This window comes from Mus caroli, unplaced genomic scaffold, assembly GCF_978045245.1.
Source record: "Mus caroli unplaced genomic scaffold, Mus_caroli_1 scaffold_3, whole genome shotgun sequence".
NCBI classification, from domain to species: domain Eukaryota; kingdom Metazoa; phylum Chordata; class Mammalia; order Rodentia; family Muridae; genus Mus; species Mus caroli.
Genome location: NW_028227258.1, coordinates 83,639,425 through 83,661,599, shown reverse-complemented (window position 1 = coordinate 83,661,599; position 22,175 = coordinate 83,639,425). Strand labels below are relative to the sequence as shown.

Here is a 22,175-nt window from a genome sequence, read left to right as displayed (position 1 = left end):
TGGATTTTTACATTTTTTTCCATCAACCTTTAAAATTTTGCTTCTATGATATACCATTTTTTCTTGATTTTGTGCCATAAAAATCTAAGCAATATAACGACATTCTCTATGTTTCAGAGTAGCTGGAATCTAATAGAAGCTAAATTGAACTTCAACACATCACAGAGATACTAAATAACTCTGTGCTTTGGTAAGTACGGAAGGGATCAGGAGATGATTGAACAGTTGAGAGTCCTTGCTGGCCTTGAAGATCAAGAGTTTATTTCCCAGCATTCACATCAGAAGGTTCACAATAGCTGGAACTTCATCTTCAGGGATTTATCTCCTTCTTCTGGCCTCCATAGGCACATACACACACACACACACACTCACTCACAGAGGCACATACCAAAATAAATAAATAAATAAGCATCATTAAAAACAAAATATTAACAGAGTATCTAGAATATAAACAAGAAATTCCAAACCTGCATAAATTTACAGCCTTCAAAAGTCATGAGACATGGGGAATTACGGTGACTTTAAGAGCCTCCCAAGCTTCACTTATCTTCTGAGTGAAGTAATTAGTAAGACTGGAAGGTCTGCAGAGGAAGAGCATGTTGAGGGGGCAGTATAAGACTTGGAGCATGACAGAAATGTCAGCAACAGTCTCCTTTCAAACCACAGGAATTCACAGCAGGCAGATGTCTGCTGGAAAGGGTCCAAATCGAACAAGTCTAATGATGGGTTCTCAGGTTGAGGGCATGTACACAGAGAAAGGCCATATTTTCTATATTTGGTTCTGGCATTAGAGAAAGCCCTCAAATAGTAAGTCTGAGAAAACTACAGCTTTGTCCTCTACATTCACTGTGCAAAAACGTGCTTGTTCCTGAGGATGCAAGACAATTCATCTAAACTCATTAAACACAAAAAGAAGCACGGGGGTGTGGTTCAATGATATAGAGCTTGTCTGGCATGCATGAGGCCCAGGAATCCATCTCCTGTGCCACAACACACAGGCACACACACACACACACACACACACACACTCATTATCCAATCTCATGAATTTTATATCAAAAACAAAAGGAGGAAGTACTGATTAAATGCTATGGGATGATGAAATGTTTTCAAAAGGAAATATTATAACCTAAGTACAAGATAAGTAAATTAAGGAAAGAAAAGATTATGAAAGTGTAATAAAAATCAAAACAAGGAAAGATTAAAACTGTCTAACTAGTAGATAGCTGTGAAAAAAGGATTGATAGGAGTAAGAAAATACTCAATTATTTTTTAAAGCTAGGAAAAGCCTCACTGGAGTTTCATGATGGGAGCTTTTGTTCTTCTATTAACAATGAATTATAAATGGTTCAGTGGTTAAGAGCACTGGCCTTCCTACCAGAGAACACTGATTTCACTCCCAGAACCCACAATATGACTCACAAGCCTCTATAACTCCAGTCCCAGGGATTTGCCACCCTCTATTGGCCTCATTGGGCATGGAATGTGTGTGATGTTTAGACATGCAAGCAGGCAGGCAAAACACTCATACACATGAAAATATTTTTAATAAAAAAATTAAAATGTAAGGGGTTAGTAAATAGCCTAAATTATGGATGGGGCTAGTGATAGAACTCAGACTTCCAATTGGTTCATAACTCATCATAAAAAGCATTCTTTTGCCTAATTGGAAATTGTATATGCCCAAATTATGTGGTACTTGGTTCGCTTTAAGGTAACAGTAATGTAAGTATTTATAATTCAAGTATTCTGTTACTTTCTTTGTGAGCTCTTTTCCTATAGCCAAGCTAACTCCTTCCCCTGCACTTTCTCCCAGTTCTTCACACTAAGCTCTGAAGATAGCTACAGATTGGGCACATCCATCCCAAGGAGTAGGAACTGCCCTGAATATGAGACTTGCCTCTATGAGTCCCTTTGTTCACATTGACATTACTCTCAAATACCTGTGGACATTTTTTTTACATCTAGCAGGATATTTCAAGAATCATCTGACCTAAAACATGAGCTATGTCAGACACTCACAAGTTTTATTTTGGAAAGTCCTTCAAAACAGCTGACAATAATGTAGAATGCCAGACTTGAGTGCCTGCTGACAGGAGAGATGTACCATTTGTATTAAGAGGATGACACAGAGAAAATGAATGGCGATATCAATGATGAGCCCTAAATCAGAAGCCACAAGGACAGGTCTTCTAAACTGAAGGCAATAACTTACAATTGAGTTGTTTCTCAGAGGAGTACCCATGCTGTGTGCCCCATGCTGAGTAGACACAAAAATGTGTTGTCTGGAGGTGGCTAGCAAATCACTGATGGAAGGCCAGTTAAGCTATTAATAGCTGTCTGACAGGTTTACAGTGATTGGTTGCTTCAGCATGGGTAACAGCAGTGAACACAGTCCAGGGGCTCATTAGCACACTGAGTTCCAGCCCTGCCCTACCTCTCTTAAAGCCAGTGCTTTAACAAGCTCCTCAGGTAACTCAGACATCCAAGAAAGTTTGGGAAGCAGTTCTCTGTAGGATACTGGTGGTCCTTTCTTCTTGCAGCAAAGTAGACATTCTCACAATAATCATAAATATGTTGTATAACCCAATCTCCCATTATGTCAACATCATTTGAAGTGTCTACTTGACTACATAGTGTGTGCTCTAAGAGGCCACAGACACCTTGAACTGAAAAAGAAAGCTCAGGATTTATCATTTATAGAATGAAGCATCTAGAATAGAGGAAAGAAGTAAAGAAAATTGAAATGTTGATGGGTGCTTAGTGGATATATAGAAAAATGACTAAAGATGAGGGCTAGAGAGATGGCTCAGCTGGTAAAGGCAACTACTGAAGTAAAGAAACCTGTATTCTACCCTACACAGTAAAAGGAAAAACTAACTTCTCAAATTTCTCCTCTATCCTCTACACATACACCATTGGACACATGGGTAAGAGAGAGCATGCATGCAATTAAGTTATGTGCAGTAAAATACTCTTTTCTTAAAAGATCGACTTGAGTTCAGTTTTTCTCACGAAACTGGAGCAAACAGCTACAGATGATGTAACGAGTCTTAAAAGACTCTGGGCCATTTAGTTGAAACAAACTCCACCTAAACCAGCTCCTATGTTAGTAGGTAGGCTTCCCATGTGCCAGCTTCTCTTGCAACATCACCAAGAAAGAATCAGAGTAAAAATCACAGGAGATTGCTATATTTTGGGCAGGCATTGTGTGAAAGTGTCATTCTAAGACTAGAAAAACAATACAGAAACTAAAGGATTAGCCGCCTCTGGCAATGTGGATGAAACGAAAATGACTTCAGAAAGCTCTTACAAATAGGTAGCTTAACAGCCTGCAGCAACCCCCATGTGTTGAAATTCCCTTTGGCAGAAGCACTTGCCAGATGCAGTCTGAATGGCAGACCCACTAATGCAACAGGCTGTGTGTGCTATAGGCTCTCAGAGGACCCATGAATCTAGAGGCCAAAGAACAGGCAAAGAATTGAAAACATTGGACCCATTTGTGTTGTATACAAGTTTTATTTTTTTAAAATAAAATTGCCTAAACCTTCAGTCAGAAGCCGGTGAATGAGTAATTACTTCAAATAACTATGTATAGGGCTCACATCCCTTATATTGTTCGACAAGCTGTAGAGGGTTTTACAGAGAGATTTTAGTTTAAAGCTCCACTCTTTTTCTTTTTTTTAATCACCTGAGAACACCACTCAAATAGCTCTTTGCTATTTGTTATAAAACAGCAATGACACCTATCGATGAAGATAAGCAAATTCCATATTAGTGAAGCACTGTTTTAAAGTGCTTTATTGGGGTGTGAGGAAAAGTATGTTGGTCCCCTCCCCCGTGGAATTCTCCTCTTGAGGAGGTGAGGCAGGAGGACCAAGAGTTCAAGGTTATCTTCAGCCACGTATAGCATGTTCAGGGACATCCTGGGTTATATAAAACTCCATCTCAGAAAAGAGGACAAGCACCTGGATAAGTTTCAGTTTCAAGATAAGCACCATGATTACCTTCTGCCATAAGCCTGTCTACCACCTCCAAAGGTTGCTTCCTATCTTATTTGTATATTATTGGCATGATAAGAAAGACTGCTTAGCACAGAGTCTCTCATCTCATCAAATTTTAAAGACATTTTGTTATCGAAAGGCATCATGTTGAATAGTGAGCTTACTGCACAATTGCTTACTTCTCTTGTCTAACCAAAGCAAGCCCTTTGATCACACCTCCCTATCTCTACTGCCCTCTGCTCCTGGAAACCAGCATCGTCCCCCTGCTTTGGTAAGTTGGACTACTTTAGGTTCATTATGTAGAATTTGTCTCTGTCCGTTTCATTTCTGTTATCCCAGTGTCCTCTAGGTTCCTCTGTGTTGTTATAAGTGTTGGGATATCTTTCTTTGTCTAGGTAAATAATGACCCACCATATAAATATACTTCGTTTCCTTTCCCATCAGTCAAAGGATATTTAGGTTGCTTCTATATCTTGGTTGTTGTGAATAATGCTTCATTAACAAGGGATTGCACATATTTGCTCAAGGTTTTGTTTTACTTCTATTGTACCTTGGAGATAGATGTGTGGATCAAATACTTTGCCTTTTTAAAGTTTTTGGTTACTCTTTGTACTATTTCTCATAGTTGTAGAAACAGCTGAAGTTCCTACCAATAACATCCTACTTCCTTCACTAGCACATCTTTACCAACATTTACCTTTTGGTTTCATAAACATAGCCCGCTACCAAGAATGAGTTGATATTTTACCACTGTGTTGTTTGCATCTTCTTGATAATCAGTAGACATTGGGCATCTATTCATAGACCTCCACCACTGCAATATCTTATTTGTAAATATCCATTTTTATAAGGTTACTTTGACTTTCTGCCATCAAGTTATAGGAGCTCATAGTATGCTTAAATATTAATTCTTTATAATATAGAGATAGTGTTTTATTTTCTGTTGAATAACAAAATAACAAAAATCTGGATGGTGAAAAAAAGAAGAAATTTATGAGGCTCACAGTTCTGGAGCTTGAAGAATGTGGCACTGGCCCTGCTGGACTGTAGTGAGGACTTCCTGTGGATGGCATCAAATAGCTAGAACACATGCAAAAACAGTCATAACAAGGTGAATGAGACAGCCACAAAAGGGTCCAGTAGTCAAGTACTTTCTTTCCTGATAACTCCCTTTCTCAAGAGCTCCCTCACTCCATAAGAATAGCACTCTGCCCTAACAAAGACATTATAATGCACATGACCATTTGTCTAGGCTTCAAGACTTAGTTACCAACACTTCCACACCACTGCCCTGAAAGCAAAGATTCCAACACAAACATTTAGAGATCATATTCCACCTCCATCCCAACCTTGTATGTGTTTTACAATGATTTTTTTCTCACTCTGTAAGTGGCCTTTTCACTTTGTTGAGTGTTACCTTTGTGGTGCAGAAACTTTTAGCTCACCTTCTATTTTTGATTCTTTTGTTCCCTGTGTTTATGATAACACATCCAAAAATAACATCCAGGACCAAAGTCAAGAAAATTTCCTGTTTATTTCTAGTTCTATGGCTTCATGGCTTGTGTTTCAAACTGTCATGCATGATGTTCAATAGCCCTGGCCTTTCCAGTTGTTTCCAAAGCTGTTATTCACCATATTAAAGCCTCTTCACTAGAAGTCCCCAAGTGAATGAACACTTGGTCATACATACCTATCCCACTCACACAGTGCAATTCTTGTCTCAAGCCAGGAATGTTGCTCAGTGGAAGAGCATTTACCTAGTATGTGCAAAACCCTGGGTTCTGTTCCCTGCACTAAAAGCAAAAATGCTGCCTTGATAAAAGAATATATACAAGATAATTGTGGTTTATAGGTAAATTGTTAATCTGGAACATTTTTAATTTTCATATTCTTATATTTTTGACCTGTGAACCCTATATGGGCTAGTAAGCGAACTCTCCACAATGAGTAGAATTTTTAAATATGTCTTGGGAAAGATAAATGAAATAGGAAGCAAAGATGTTATTTTCCACTCTGCAAACAGCTTTGGGAGAAACAGGAAATAATGTGTGGGGTGAGAAGAGGAGAAATGAGCAGCCTATTCAAGGATGAAAAGAAAATAATGGGAAGTCAGCTGTGCTTAAGAAGCAATCTCTGTAATTAGTGGTAAGTATGCATTTATCATGACTAATTACATCCAAAACCCCTGCCTCATCAGAAACCTCCATCTATCCCAGACATGGAACTGCCTCAAAAGACTTATTCACAAACGTTACTTCTTCAGGAAATGTCTTTCTTAAGGACCCTCAGCCTGATGCCATTTGGTATGCCCAAACATTGAACATTCACTGGGACAACTGGTCCCACTGCACTCCATACATACACTCTTACAAACAAGGTGGGAGACACTTATGTAAAGACAACTGAGTCACTGTCCTCACAAAGCTCATGCCACACCATGTGGGGCAAGGAATGGGAAATAAACAAAGCACAGGTAAGCAAGTAAAACCACTTCAGAATTTTGTAAGTGATAAACCTAAGGAAACCAAGTGATGGATTGATTATATTGTGGGAGTGGGGAACCTTAGATAGAGGGTGGGACTCTGGGGAAGGCTCACTCTAAGAAGGTCATGTTTAATCTGGTAGATGGAAAATAAGGGGCCAGATACACAAAAGTGAAAGAAAAAAATTCTTCCATTTTTTTCTACTGAATATTCTGTGAATATTATCAAGGGGAGAGGTCTTGACAGGGCTGTCTGGAGTTGCGTTTCACTAGGGAGGGCACGATGAGTAAAATGAAGAATGCTGAGAGGCTCTGTGTATTTGAACAAATCTTTTCCTTACAAGATTGTGAAGGCTATAATAGTCAGAGGCATTAGACCTCATTCTTCTGATCAGCAACCCATGAATTCAAGGACAGCAGAAACTTGCAAGGATTTTACCATTTCACACACACACACACACACACACACACACACACACACACACACACACACACCACAGGACAAGGAGGTGCCCTTCCCTTCCCTGTAATGTTCCCAAGTCATTTCTATAGTGATACCTGTTCCTATTTCTACAAGGGAACACATGACTCTAAAAATACAAGGTGCTCTAATCTAACTTCTGACAAATTTTCCCTTTAGCATGTCTGAAACAAAAACAAAATATAAGAATTAAATTAAAAAATTGTCTGCTGTCAAGATTGTGTAAAATAGTAAATTAATGTATTCCATTATTCCGTTCAAGATCAATAGAATGAATTACTTTCTTTGAGGGAAACATTAAAAAGAGTACATTGTTTATCAATTCATATAAATATGTCACAAGTTCTAAAACAAAATGTTCTTTATATTATTATCATTATACTATGGTGAGGGAAAAAGTCTGTGGCCCTAGATTGGAAAAAAGTCATGTTCAATGACTAGAACAGACCAAAACATACAAACAACTTTCACATTCAACAATAGGAAAACCTGATTAAAACTGAGTCACTGAACAAGAGATTAGATGTTAAAAGGAACATGAAGTTTTTTTTTTTTTTTATTTTTATTACATATTTTCCTCAATTACGTTTCCAATGCTATCCCAAAAGTCCCCCATAGCACCCCCAACTTCCCTACCCACCCATTCCCATTCTTTTGGCCCTGGCATTCCCCTATATTGGGGCATATAAAGTTTGCAAGTCCAATGGGCCTCTCTTTCCATTGATGGCTGACTAGGCCATCTTTCGATACATATGCAGCTAGAGAAAAGAGCTCCGGGGTTCTAGTTAGTACATCATGTTGTTCCAACAATAGGGTTGCAGATCCCTTTAGCTCCTTGGGTACTTTCTCTAGCTTCTCCATTGGGAGCCCTGTGATACATCCAATAGCTGACTGTGAACATCCACTCCTGTGTTTGCTAGGCCCCAGCATCGTCTCACAAGAGACAGCTATATTTGGGTCCTTTCAGCAAAATCTTGCTAGTGTATGCAATGGTGTCAGCGTTTAGAAGTTGATTATGGGATGGATCCCTGGATACGGCAGTCTCTAAATGGTCCATCCTCTCATCACCGCTACGAACTTTGTCTCTGTAATTCCTTCCCTGGGTGTTTTGTTCCCAATTCTGAGAAGGTGCACAGTGTCCACACTTTGGTCTTCATTCTTCTTGAGTTTCATGCGTTTAGCAAATTGTATCTTAAATCTTGGGTATCCTAAGTTTTGGGCTAATATCCACTTATCAGTGAATACATATTGTGTGAGTTCTTTTGTGATTGTGTTACTTCACTCAAGATGATGCCCTCCAGGTCCATCCATTTGGCTAGGAATTTCATAAATTCATTCTTTTTAATAGCTGAGTAGTACTCCATTGTGTAAATGTACCATAATTTCTGTATCCATTCCTCTGTTGAGGGACATCTGGGTTCTTTCCAGCTTCTGGCTATTATAAATAGGGCTGCTATGAACATAGTGGAACATGTGTCCTTTTTACCGGTTGGGACATCTTCTGGATATATGCCCAGGAGAGGTATTGCTGGATCCTCCAGTAGTACTATGTCCAATTTTCTGAGGAACCGCCAGACTGATTTCCAGAGTGGTTGTACAAGCTTGCAATCCCACCAACAATGGAGGAGTGTTCCTCTTTCTCCACATCCTCGCCAGCAACTGCTGTCACCTGAATTTTTGATCTTAGCCATTCTGACTGGTGTGAGGTGGAATCTCAGGGTTGTTTTGATTTGCATTTCCCTGATGATTAAGGATGTTGAACATTTTTTCAGGTGTTTCTCTGCCATTCGGTATTCCTCAGGCGAGAATTCTTTGTTCAGTTCTGAGCCCCATTTTTTAATGGGGTTATTTGACTTTCTGGAGTCCACCTTCTTGAGTTCTTTATATATATTGGATATTAGTCCCTTATCTGATTTAGGATAGGTGAAGATCCTTTCCCAATCTGTTGGTGGTTTTTTTGTCTTATTGATGGTGTCTTTAGCCTTGCAGAAGCTTTGTAGTTTCATGAGGTCCCACTTGTCAATTCTCGATCTTACAGCACAAGCCATTACTGTTCTATTCAGGAATTTTTCCCCCGTGCCCATATCTTCAAGGCTTTTCCCCACTTTCTCCTCTATAAGTTTCAGTGTCTCTGGTTTTATGTGAAGTTCCTTGATCCACTTAGACTTGACCTTAGTACAAGGAGATAGGAATGGATCGATTCGCATTCTTCTACATGTTAACAACCAGTTGTGCCAGCACCATTTGTTGAAAATGCTGTCTTTCTTCCACTGGATGGTTTTAGCTCCCTTGTCGAAGATCAAGTGACCGTAGGTGTGTGGGTTCATTTCTGGGTCTTCAATTCTATTCCATTGGTCTATTTGTCTGTCACTATACCAGTACCATGCAGTTTTTATCACAATTGCTCTGTAGTAGAGCTTTAGGTCCGGCATGGTGATTCCACCAGAGGTTCTTTTATCCTTGAGAAGAGTTTTTGCTATCCTAGGTTTTTTGTTATTCCAGATGAATTTGCAGATTGCACTTTCTAATTCGTTGAAGAATTGATTTGGAATTTTGATGGGGATTGCATTGAATCTGTAGATTGCTTTTGGCAAGATAGCCATTTTTACAATGTTGATCCTGCCAATCCATGAGCATGGGAGATCTTTCCATCTTCTGAGATCTTCTATAATTTCTTTCTTCAGAGACTTGAAGTTTTTATTATACAGATCTTTCACTTCCTTAGTTAGAGTCACGCCAAGATATTTTATATTATTTGTGACTATTGAGAAGGGTGTTGTTTCCCTAATTTCTTTCTCAGCCTGTTTATTCTTTGTGTAGAGAAAGGCCATTGATTTGTTTGAGTTAATTTTATATCCAGCTACTTCACCGAAGCTGTTTATCAGGCTTAGGAGTTCTCTGGTGGAATTTTTAGGGTCACTTATATATACTATCATATCATCTGCAAAAAGTGATATTTTGACTTCATCTTTTCCAATTTGTATCCCTTTGATCTCCTTTTGTTGTCGAATTGCTCTGGCTAGGACTTCAAGTACAATGTTGAATAGGTATGGAGAAAGTGGACAGCCTTGTCTAGTCCCTGATTTTAGAGGGATTGCTTCAAGCTTCTCACCATTTACTTTGATGTTGGCTACTGGTTTGCTGTAGATTGCTTTTATCATGTTTAGGTATGGGCCTTGAATTCCTGATCTTTCCAAGACTTTTATCATGAATGGGTGTTGGATCTTGTCAAATGCTTTTTCCGCATCTAACGAGATGACCATGTGGTTTTTGTCTTTGAGTTTGTTTATATACTGGATTACGTTGATGGATTTCCATATATTGAACCATCCCTGCATCCCTGGGATGAAACCTACTTGGTCAGGATGGATGATTGTTTTGATGTGTTCTTGGATTCGGTTAGCAAGAATTTTATTGAGGATTTTTGCATCAATATTCATAAGGGATATTGGTCTGAAGTTTTCTATCTTTGTTGGGTCTTTTTGTGGTTTAGGTATCAGAGTAATTGTGGCTTCATAGAATGAGTTGGGTAGAGTACCTTCTGTTTCTATTTTGTGGAATAGTTTGTGAAGAACTGGGATTAGATCTTCTTTGAAGGTCTGATAGAACTCTGCACTAAACCCATCTGGTCCTGGGCTTTTTTTGGTTGGGTGACTATTAATGACTGCTTCTATTTCTTTGGGGGATATAGGGCTGTTTAGATCATTAACCTGATCTTGATTCAACTTTGGTACCTGGTATCTGTCTAGGAACTTCTCCATTTCATCCAGGTTCTCCAGTTTTGTTGAGTATAGCCTTTGGTAGAAGGATCTGATGGTGTTTTGGATGTCTTCAGGATCTGTTGTTATGTCTCCTTTTTCATTTCTGATTTTGTTAATTATGATGCTTTCCCTGTGCCCTCTAGTGAGTCTGGCTAAGGGTTTATCTATCTTGTTGATTTTCTCAAAGAACCAGCTCCTTGATTGGTTGATTCTTTGAATAGTTTTTCTTGTTTCCACTTGGTTGATTTCACCCCTGAGTTTGATTATTTCCTGCCGTCTACTCCTCTTGGGTGAATTTGCTTCCTTTTGTTCTAGTGCTTTTAGGTGTGTTGTCAAGCTGCTAATGTGTGCTCTTTCTAGTTTCCTTTTGGAGGCACTCAGAGCTATGAGTTTTCCTCTTAGAAATGCTTTCATTGCGTCCCATAAGTTTGGGTATGTTGTGGCTTCATTTTCATTGAACTCTAAAAAGTCCTTAATTTCTTTCTTTATTCCTTCCTTGACCAAGGTATCATTGAGAAGAGTGTTGTTCAGTTTCCACGTGAAGGTTGGCTTTCTATTATTTATTTTGTTATTGAAGATCAGCCTTAGTCCATGGTGATCTGATAGGATGCATGGGACAATTTCAATGTTTTTGTATCTGTTGAGTCCTGTTTTGTGCCCAATTACGTGGTCAATTTTGGAGAAGGTACCATGAGGTGCTGAGAAGAAGGTGTATCCTTTTGTTTTATGGTAAAATGTTCTGTAGATATCTGCCAGATCCATTTGATCCATAACTTCTGTTAGTTTCACTGTGTCCCTGTTTAGTTTCTGTTTCCATGATCTGTCCATTGGTGAAAGTGGTGTGTTGAAGTCTCCCACTATTATTGTATGAGGTGCAATGTGTGCTTTGAGATTTACTAAAGTTTCTTTAATGAATGAGGCTGCCTTTGTATTTGGAGCATAGATATTCAGAACTGATAGTTCCTCTTGGAGGATTTTACCTTTGATGAGTATGAAGTGCCCCTCCCTGTCTTTTTTGATGACTTTGGGTTGGAAGTCAATCTTATCTGATATTAGAATGGCTACTCCAGCTTGTTTCTTCAGACCATTTGCTTGGAAAATTGTTTTCCAGCCTTTCATTCTGAGGTAGTGTCTATCTTTTTCTCTGAGATGAGTTTCTTGTAAGCAGCAAAATGTTGGGTCTTGTTTGTGTAGCCAGTTTGTTAGTCTATGTCTTTTTATCGGGGAGTTGAGTCCATTGATATTAAGAGATATTAAGGAAAAGTAATTGTTGTTTCCTGTTATTTTTGTTGTTAAAGTTGGCATTCTGTTCTTGTGGCTGTCTTCTTTTAGGTTTGTTGAGGGATTACCTTCTTGTTGTTTCTAGGGCGTGGTTCCTGTCCTTGTATTGGTTTTTTTCTGTTATTATCCTTTGAAGGGCTGGATTCGTGGAGAGATAATGTGTGAATTTGGTTTTGTCGTGGAATACTTTGGTTTCTCCATCTATGTTAATTGAGAGTTTGGCTGGGTATAGTAGCCTGGGCTGGAATTTGTGTTCTTTTAGTGTCTGTATAACATCTGTCCAGGATCTTCTGGCTTTCATAGTCTCTGGTGAAAAATCTGGTGTAATTCTGATAGGCTTGCCTTTATATGTTACTTGGCCTTTTTCTCTTACTGCTTTTAGTATTCTATCTTTATTTAGTGCATTTGTTGTTCTGATTATTATGTGTCGGGAGGTATTTCTTTTCTGGTCCAGCCTATTTGGAGTTCTGTAGGCTTCTTGTATGTTCATGGGCATCTCTTTCTTTAGATTTGGGAAGTTTTCTTCTATAATTTTGTTGAAGATGTTTGCTGGTCCTTTGAGTTGAAAATCTTCATTCTCATCCACTCCTATTATCCGTAGGTTTGGTCTTCTCATTGTGTCCTGTATTTCCTGGATGTTTTGAGTTAGGATCTTTTTGCATTTTCCATTTTCCTTGATTGTTGTGCCCATGTTCTCTATGGAATCTTCTGCACCTGAGATTCTCTCTTCCATCTCTTGTATTCTCTTGCTGATGCTTGCATCTATGGTTCCAGATTTCTTTCCTAGGGTTTCTATCTCCAGTGTTGCCTCATTTTGGGTTTTCTTTATTGTGTCTACTTCCCTTTTTAGGTCTAGTATGGTTTTGTTCATTTCCCACATCTGATTGGATGTGTTTTCCTGTTTCTCTTTAAGGACTTCTACCAGTTTGGTTGTGTTTTCCTGTTTTTCTTTAAGGACTTGTAACTCTTTAGCCATGTTCTCCTGTAGTTCTTTAAAGTCCTTCTTGATGTCCTCTACCATCATCATGAGATATGCTTTTAAATCCAGGTCTAGTTTTTCAGGTGTGTTGGGGTGCCCTGGACTGGGCGAAGTGGGAGTGCTGGGTCCTGATGATGGTGAGTGGTCTTGGTTTCTGTTGGTAAGATTCTTACCTTTACCTCTCGCCATCTGGTAATCTCTGGAGTTGTTATAGTTGTCTCTGTTCAGAGGTTGTTCTTCTGGGGATTCTGAGTATCCTCTGTCAGCAGACCTGTACAGACTAAGTTCGGCGGAGTCCCGGAGCCAAGATGGCGCTCCCTGCAGGGCAGGTCACTGTTCTCCGGCTGGGAGGGTGTCGGATGTCTGCAGCCCCAAAAGGGTGCTGCCTCAGCGGTTCTGTGGCTCCCGCCTGTCCCAGAAGCCGTCTGCCCCCGTGGTCCCCACTCTGACCTGTAGAGACTAAGCTTGGCGGAGTCCCGGAGCCAAGATGGCGCTCCCTGCAGGGCAGGTCACTGTCCTCCGACTGGGAGGGTGCCGGATGTCTGCGGCCCCAAAAGGGTGCTGCCTCAGCGGCTCTGTGGCTCCCGCCTGTCCCAGAAGCTGTCTGCCTCTGTGGTCCTCACTCTAACCTGTAGACTAAGTTCGGCGGAGTCCCGGAGCCAAGATGGCGCTCTCTACAGGGCAGGTCTCTGTCCTCCGGCTCGGAACATGAAGTTTTTAAAAGTTTTATACACACACACACAAAATGAAAGCAAAAGAAGGAGAAGCAAATGCACACCTACTAAAATGCCTGGAACCCCAATAATACCAAGAGCTGAAGATATAAGGCAACAAGAACTGCCAATAGTTGGTGGTAGAAATAAAAAATGATATCATTTGATGATTTTATACAAAACTACACTATGCTTCACATATATTCCAGCAACTGTACACTATGACATGTAAACCTGAAATGTAAGCTAAATGTCTCAGTTATCTGCTGTAGTGTGGATATGGTTCAAATATGTTCCCCAGAGTCTCCTGTGTTAGAATCTTGATTGCATTATGAAGATACTTATAGATGTTAGAAATTAAGAAGTAAGGTTAGTTCAAATATGTTCCCCAAAGTTTCCTGTATTGGAATCTTGATTGGATTGTGAAGATACTTATAGATATTAGAAATTAAGAAGTAAAGTTAGTGTGAGATAATTAAATCACCAAGGCAACTTCCCACAGAAGACATTAATGTACTTCTTGTGGGACCCTGATTAGCTCCCATGAGTGAATTGTCCCAGAAAGAGAACTTGCAAATTCCCAGGCTCGATCTTCCTGCCTTGCTGTACTTCCCTTTACCCATGCTCCTACCCTAAGGTCATCTGTCATGCTATGATGTGGCCATACATCTGGAGCTCCACAAATGTGACCTAAATGAACCTACAAACAGCCCATCCTCTAGTGTTACATTATAGCAACAGAAAATAAAGAGCCAATTTTGAAATAAGATCAAATCTTTATGCACTGAGGTGTCAAAAGCTATGTACAGTACACTTTCCATTACCATTCAAGGACCTAGTCACCTCACATCAATCCCCACCACTTCTTAACATCACCTTACAGGGTTCCAAGCTTCCAAAACGAGTATGTCTGAAGAACCTGTCAGACCACAACCCTTGGAATGCAGAGCAGAAAATTACAATTATGTGGCAAGGCAATATGGCTTGGACATACATAAATACTTGTTTAGAATGGTAGTTGGGAAGATAAGACTCCTCCCTTCCTACACATGTGTGTGATCTACCCACATTTTCCTCAGTCTTCCCCTGTGAATTTTATTCACTTTTAAGGAAGAGCACAGAAGCCATAGTGATTTTATTCCTATTGTTCTTTGAATTCTCAGTACAAGATATGGCCACTATGTTGTTATGACTATGGTTCATATTTGCCCAAACTTGGTAGAAACCAAGATATTCTCTAGTAAGTGAATAAATAGATAAACGCTGGTACACACAGATGGTAAAATAGTATTCAGTGCTGATAATGGCACCATAAATAGAGATGTGGGAGGTGTGTAGTAGTGAGTGCAAGGAGGCAAACTTAGTGAGTTATATATCCTTGTCAAGCACCCAGACCAATAGAATCCCTGCACCAATAGGAATCCTGATGTAAAGTGTAGGCTCAGTGTTGATGTAATGTCTGTGTATTTTATGAACTGAGTTGTTTATATCACTGTGGCATGGAATGTGCACTTGAGGAAGATGTGCATGAGTGTGGACAAAGAGAATGTGGGAGCCCTGTACCTACAGCAAAATTATGCTGCACACCTGAAACAGTTCTGAAAAATAAATCCTACCCAGAGGAATATCCTGTGGTCCTGTAGCACCTAGCTAAATAAGGCATCAGTTGTCGGTGTGCTTCAAGCAAGCAGGTGACATGATCTAATTTATAATTTTGAAAAATCACTGCATAGTATCAATAGTGTGAGATGAAAATGCAGAGCGACAAAACTAAAAGCATGGGGTCTAGTTTCCAAAGTTTACACCGGTAGAGGCAGTGAGTAATGGTGACCTGGATGAAAATGATAGCAGGGAAAATGGAGAGTAATTTATATTTGAAGTAAAGATGACAAGACTAGATTGGATGTAGAAGAAAAGGAAAGGAGTAACCAAGCATTCTAAACAGATTGAGTGATTATGTTATTTAGGACGTCTGAGAAGAGGGAAGAGGGTGTGAGGATGACAAGGAGAACTGTGAACAGGCTTAGTAAGCCTTCCTTCCCTAACTGTGGTGCACACAAGATGCACATTAGCAGTAGTGTGCTGGCAAATGTTTAATGACGCTCACTAAAGTAGAGTAAAAGTCTGCAAATGTTGTTAAAATATAAGTGCTGTACATAGAGTTTACAAACAATTAAATTGTGAGGTACTTTCAATGAAAATCCCATGTAGCTCATCAATTCTTCTGGAATAATTCTGATGTTTTTGCTTCTAGTGGAGCCTATGCTGTTGCTTCCTCATGCAGAGCCCCAGAATAAAAAGACATAGGAGAGATAAGCAATAAATAGCTAGATGCAAAGATTGATTCTGTAATGTGTAAGGAAATGCTGGCATCATCCAGCATTGAGAAAGGGAGCGAGTTCCAGACGAGTTTCCAAAACGTGAGACTGGGATGGAGGTGATCCAGGGAACAGAGATGAAATGGGAGATCAGGATCCACACAGTGAACACAGGCACTCCCAAGGGATGGGCCGGGTGTGCTTTATTTGAGACAAGGAGAATGTTTAACTCATAGTTGATAGATGAGCATATGTATAGGTTTCATAGATGGGAAAATAATATAAAGAAGGAAGGAGGAGAAAGATATCAGAGAGAAATTTAAAAGCCAAGAGTCACAAAATCCAATGCCCAGAGAGAAACTCCTGTTCAGGAGACATATAGAGGTGAATGTTATTATTGTTATCGTGAACTTTAAAAGGAGTCAACAAAGTTATGTAATGCCATTTAAAAAAAATAGTCTCTCAGAGCAACCACAGAGAAGATGACGCAATAAAAATATATTTAGAATTGTGACAGACAAGTAAATAGAAGGGGTAAAAGAGGCAAATAAAACAGGATTGCTACAAAGCATCTCTATCTGAGCTGTGGTCCAGGTGAGGTTGTCATGGTAAAGATAAACGGTGGCAGATGCAGTAGAAATGGCTATGAGGGCTCATTTGAAGCAAATGACCTTCATGAATGAAAAGCTAGTAATAAGTAAAGTATAAGTAACAAATAAAAGCTGGTACCTTCCAGACATAGATATGATAAATATGACCAAAGCAGGTACAGGTCAGGGTCTTAACATATTGCCACAGGAATGTTAAGCCTATCCCAAACAATGACTGTCATAGTAACAGGGAAATAACATCAATTAGTTGGGATTTAAGTGTTTTAGTGAAAGAGCTAGATCCTGTTAGTAGATGGTGTAGGGAGATAGTGATTCCTGCTTCAAAAACAAAACTTAGGATTGAGAACAGGAGAAATGAAGTCAATGTGGTACTGACAGTCAAGGGGTACATTGTTTTTTAATCGACTTTGCCTCTAGCCCCTGGAAAACACAAGGCTAACTCATTCATTCATTCATTCATTCATTCATTCATTCATGTTACCATACGTTGAGTGATGCCCAGTGATGATAAATTACAAACCTTACAGTTTACAACTCATCATCAGAATCTAGAAAACCGAGAATATTTTAGATACCTATAGAAGGCTTGGAAGCTGTAAAATTGAGGAAAATGATGTGTGACTTCTAAAAGCAAACATCTTCTGTAAAAAGATTATTTATAACTGCTTTGTTATGAAGGATAACAAGAATTGAATTACAAGTGCCGAGTGTAGCTTATAAAATCAACTAGAGGCCCTGCTCTCATAAAGGTTAGGAACAAGTAGGAAAAAAAAAACAAAGGAATATAATTATAATTTCAAAACATTTGAAAGGTAAAGGTTTGCAAGGTCATTTCATGATGAAATAGGAAACAAGACAAGCCAGCAGGAGTTTTTCTCACTAGCTACTGCTCATATATTAGTTGGGTCTCTGGCCTTATTTATACTTTATAAAACTTATTAAGAAAACAAAAAACAGATCATAGATAGTTACTGAATAGTGTGCTCAGATCACAAATGTTACCAAGTTTCAGAAAAGTATAATCATTAAAACTAGCATCAGCAACTAAGGGGATTGCCTTTAAACTAAGATCTGTCCCTTATTCTGATGATTGGCTCAAGTGGCTTTCACCATAAAAGATTTTGGCATATGAAAACAAGCTAAACTAAACTAATCAGTAAACTTAAATGAAAACACTACTCTTCTGGTTAGCTATTTTAGGGAGTTATCTGTCCAACATCACCGTGGCTCCTGATTCTCAAAGAAGACAATTCAACTATCAAACAAAAACATTTTTACCTTATCATATCAACATCAATACCATAACACATCAATAAATTTTACAAAAATCTATAATAAACTTTATTCAGCTCTTTGCCAGGAATCAACAGCCCTGTCCAAGCAGGCTTTTATCCAGATCCTTCCAGTTAATTTAGTGGCAGGCAGGGTTTCTGACATCATAATCTAAATCAAAGCATTGTTAAAATAGTGGGATGTTACAAGGCAGAGCATACCTAAGTCTCTCCTTGCAAATCACCTGTTCACTGCACTCCTGACACAGCATCTAGCTGTTTCACTCCAAAGGAGGGAGGAGGAGAAGGAAGAGGAGCAGAAGGAGGAAGGGGAAGAGAAAGAGGGAGAGGACAAGGACAAGAAGAGGAGGAGGAAGAAGAGCTCAGCTGGGCTGTAATTGAGAAGTAAGAAATGAGATGAGCTCAGATCAATCAGACCAGGCAAAAAGGCCAAATTCTTCACACAAAAACAGACAATGGAACACTGTGTAGGAACATGGGGTTCTTGGCAATCTACTGAATGACAATTGTGCTTCCCTACAACCTTCATGACAAGTGACTTAAGAACCCTTCATCAATGAACATAAACATGCTAAAAAACTGGAATATAAAAGAGTTTTTCCACAGGATAAACTATATTCTTTAAATTATCCAAGAATATTGAATGATTTTTCCACAAGGAATAAAAGTCCTTTCTCAGAAAAAGATTATTATTTTTATGTACCAAAAAGATAATGCTTAAAAGCTGGCTGTGAGTCATATATCTTGGAAGAGAACCTGCAAGTGCCACTTTACTAAACTACCATAATCCCTAACTATTTTCTAAATATTTGTCTTTATAACCACAAATAAGTGTAGTCCTCAGCCCTCATCAAAAAATAAGTCTCTTGGCAACAGACCAAAACCATTACTGAAAACCACAAGCAACTGAAAGGCAGAACTGTGGAGCCCAGTCCCAGTGGATACATCTATAACACAAGTCCTGCACCTAAGGTTCAACCAACATTGCTGAGGAGGGGCAGACAGATTATTAAGAGCCAGAGGATCAGAGAGCAGAGAACTTGTTCTGATACCATGTCTCCTAGTAAATATGCCCTAGAAATATGTCCCTAAAGTCTCTCCAACATGACTGCCTGTCTATACAGGATCTGAACAAGGACCACAGTAGACACGCTAAAGCAGATGAGGATGAGACCACAGGGTCTCAGCCCTACACAAAGAACCACAGGCCACTAAAGAATGCTGAAAAGCAAGAGAGACAGTCTTCCCCAGGGAGGAGCACACCAATTAGCTACTCAACACCAAATGGTCAGGCCTGAAAACATACACACAAGTAACATTATACAGATGGTACGGGGTGTGTTAATGTATTTGGGAATTTACATATATATATATATATATATATATATAACATAATGTATATGTAAATTCCTAGATACATTATGCATATATATGTAACAATTAATGAAAAAGTAGGCACGAAGTTGAAAGAGACCAAACAAGGGTGTATAGGAGGGTTTGGAAGTAGAAAAGTGAAGAGCAAATTATGCAATTATATTACAATAAGAAAAAAATTAAATAAATAATATATATGGTTATGTAGCTTAGTCATAGATGATACTTACCCAGCATGCATGGGATTCAAGGTTCCATCTTCAGTGCCAGTTTTCTAAAACGTAGAATTCCTCCTGACAGTTACAGAACTGTATTTTTTTTTAATTAAAGAAGAGAAAATATAATGAAAAGTTATTGCAGCCAAATGATGACTCTTATCCTCCACGTGCTGCTGCGGACTTCCTGCTTTACATGGAATTTATATAACACAAAAGTGGGAAATGTCCAGCGTTCTAAAAATACATAACCTAGGACACTGAATCTGCCTTAAGTGTTCAGTATGGGCAGGCTCAGATCTGGCAAAGCCTTGAGACCACTGCTCATCAGAAACTTACTGCAGTAATCCTAACACACTTGCAAATCCCTGTCTTGAAATCGTGTGCAGGTCGTCTGTCAACAGCTGCGAGAAGTAGGAAGATTGACTGCCATGTAAATTTAAAGCTGTAGACAAATATTTCAATTTTATTAAGTAAAATACCTTTGGGCATCAGGGATCCTGTAGCCAATTAAATATACTATTTACGCTTTCAGTCTCAGGAATCCCAAGGCAGAAACAAAGAAAGTGAGCACAGCTCTGTGCCAGTAGTCACATGGGCCTGTGCCCATTCTCAGAAGCCCCAGCGGGCCTGGGAAGCAGATGACCCCAGCAAAAGAACTCTTCACACAGCAGGTTGCTGACTCTCCAGGTACCCCACCTTGAGGACAGCCAAATTTAATGTGTTCCTGGTGGGAAAGGCTGAGCTCCGCAATGACCTAATAGTTAACAGACACAGGCCAAGGCTGTGAGACTTTCGGGCTGCTTAATGCTATTAATTTTGAAAGTGAGAACATAATTGGCTGTCACTTACCACCTGTGGTTGATGTTAGCGCTTCAGGAAGGAAGGAGGGGGAAAAAAGGCAATCGGAGGCCAGAGATCACAGGGTCTATGCAGCCTCCAGCTGGGCCTCTTAAAGAGTGTTGACAACTTCACTGCACACCTCCCTGGAGGGCTCTCTCACTCCCGGTTATAATTTGTCACATCCTCACAGAATGCAACCCTACTTTGCTTACCTCACTTTGGTCATATTTGAAAAACAGAGAGACCAACCGCGACTTTTCAGGCACAGAGTCTTCTTTTCCTTCCATTTTTCCAACATAAAAGCAGCGGCTGAGAACAGGGCAGAGATAGTGACTTCAGCAGCTCAGAGCCCATTTACTTCTGTTAGGAGCAGGGGCTTTTGACAGGAAAAGAACATTTTGTTCGAATTTGAAAAGAGTTGGTGCAGTGTATTCTTTCTCTCTCTCTCTCTCTGTGAGTGTGGCTAATGTCACACTCCTATCTTCTCTTGTATGATGGAGGAGTATGAACCTTCCTCCCTGCAGTCATAATCAAGCCGCGGTCATCATAAATGACATACACTCAAAACACAAAACAAAAAACAAAACCCTAAGGTCTGATATAACATGAAAAAAGACTCTCATCTCATGGAAATGAACGGCCCACAGCACGTGAAATACAGGGCAGTAGGTTTCATAGACATATAATTCCGGACATCTTTTACAATTTTACCGTTGACTTCCTTTGATTTTTATACAAGCCACTGGACTGTTCTGTCTCTGTACTTCAGCTCAATGGTCATCCCTGAACAAATTTCGTAACTCTTTTACCTAGTTCACCTCGCCCTCGAGCAAAGACAAAGGAGTTTACAATACCGTTACTATAATATGCAGAGTGTGTGTTAACATAAATATCAGTTGTTAATTTATTATCTGTCAGAATTGTTCAAAAGTTGTAAAGTAATCAATTTGAAATGCCCTAATTTCTGCCAGAAAGAAAATGTTCAGTGCATGGTCTTTGTCATCATCATTACGATGATTATCATTCAATTAGGTTTCTTTATATGTCTGCCAGTGTTTATTGAACATAAGCATTGTAAAAGGCACTGCAGTGCTGACTCGTGAGCTATACAGGGAACGGGCCATTGCATTGCTGTTTTTTGTAAGTCAAGCCATCTGCCCAAGATATTAGGACCCTGTACCACTTGCTGAACGCCATGTATGATGTGAGGATTTAATAAAACCTTGCTGATCGTTTATTAAATGTACAGCTTCTATTTCTAGACATCACAGTTGTATCTATTGAAAGGAAAAATTTCCCAAGTAGTTATTTGTCTTCATTTATTAATTTACATTTTGATACTAATTAACTGATTCATGTTTACTAATTAATTTCAATGGCTCAGTTATATGATTGGTGATCTTTATATATAAGCTTTTCTGGTTTTCAGAATACAAGGAAACAGCATGAAGTCATATGATATATTATTGCTTCTCAAATGTTATGAGAATTTCTTCATTTAAATTTCCTGGTTACAGTTGGGCAAAATAAGCACTCCTACCTAAGACTTCTCAGAGCTTTTTTTTTTTTTTAATTAGGTATTTTCCTCAATTACATTTCCAATGCTATCCCAAAAGTCCCTCATACCCCCCCCCACACTCCCCTACCCACCCAATCCCACTTCTTGGCCCTGGCGTTCCCCTGTACTTAGGCATATAAACTTTGCAAGACCAATGGGGCTCTCTTTCCACTGATGGCTGACTAGGCCATCTTCTGACACATATGCAGCTAGAGTCAAGAGCTCCAGGGTATTGGTTAGTTCATATTGTTGTTCCACCTATA

The 22,175-nt window shown here is 39.3% G+C and overlaps 1 long non-coding RNA gene across 17 annotated transcripts in view; it reads right to left on the bottom strand.

The window, feature by feature from the left end:
- The window catches only part of LOC147005611 (uncharacterized), a 139,762-nt gene extending 119,788 nt beyond the window's left edge, over nucleotides 1–19,974 (bottom strand). For all 17 annotated transcript variants that reach the window (XR_015046719.1, XR_015046724.1, XR_015046718.1 and 14 more), the window contains exons 1-2: nucleotides 19,851–19,974; nucleotides 19,527–19,604 (exon numbers count right to left, since the gene is read on the bottom strand). This is a non-coding gene — a long non-coding RNA (uncharacterized LOC147005611). The remainder of the gene's footprint in view (nucleotides 1–19,526; nucleotides 19,605–19,850) is intronic.
- Between the last annotated feature and the right edge of the window lie 2,201 nt (nucleotides 19,975–22,175).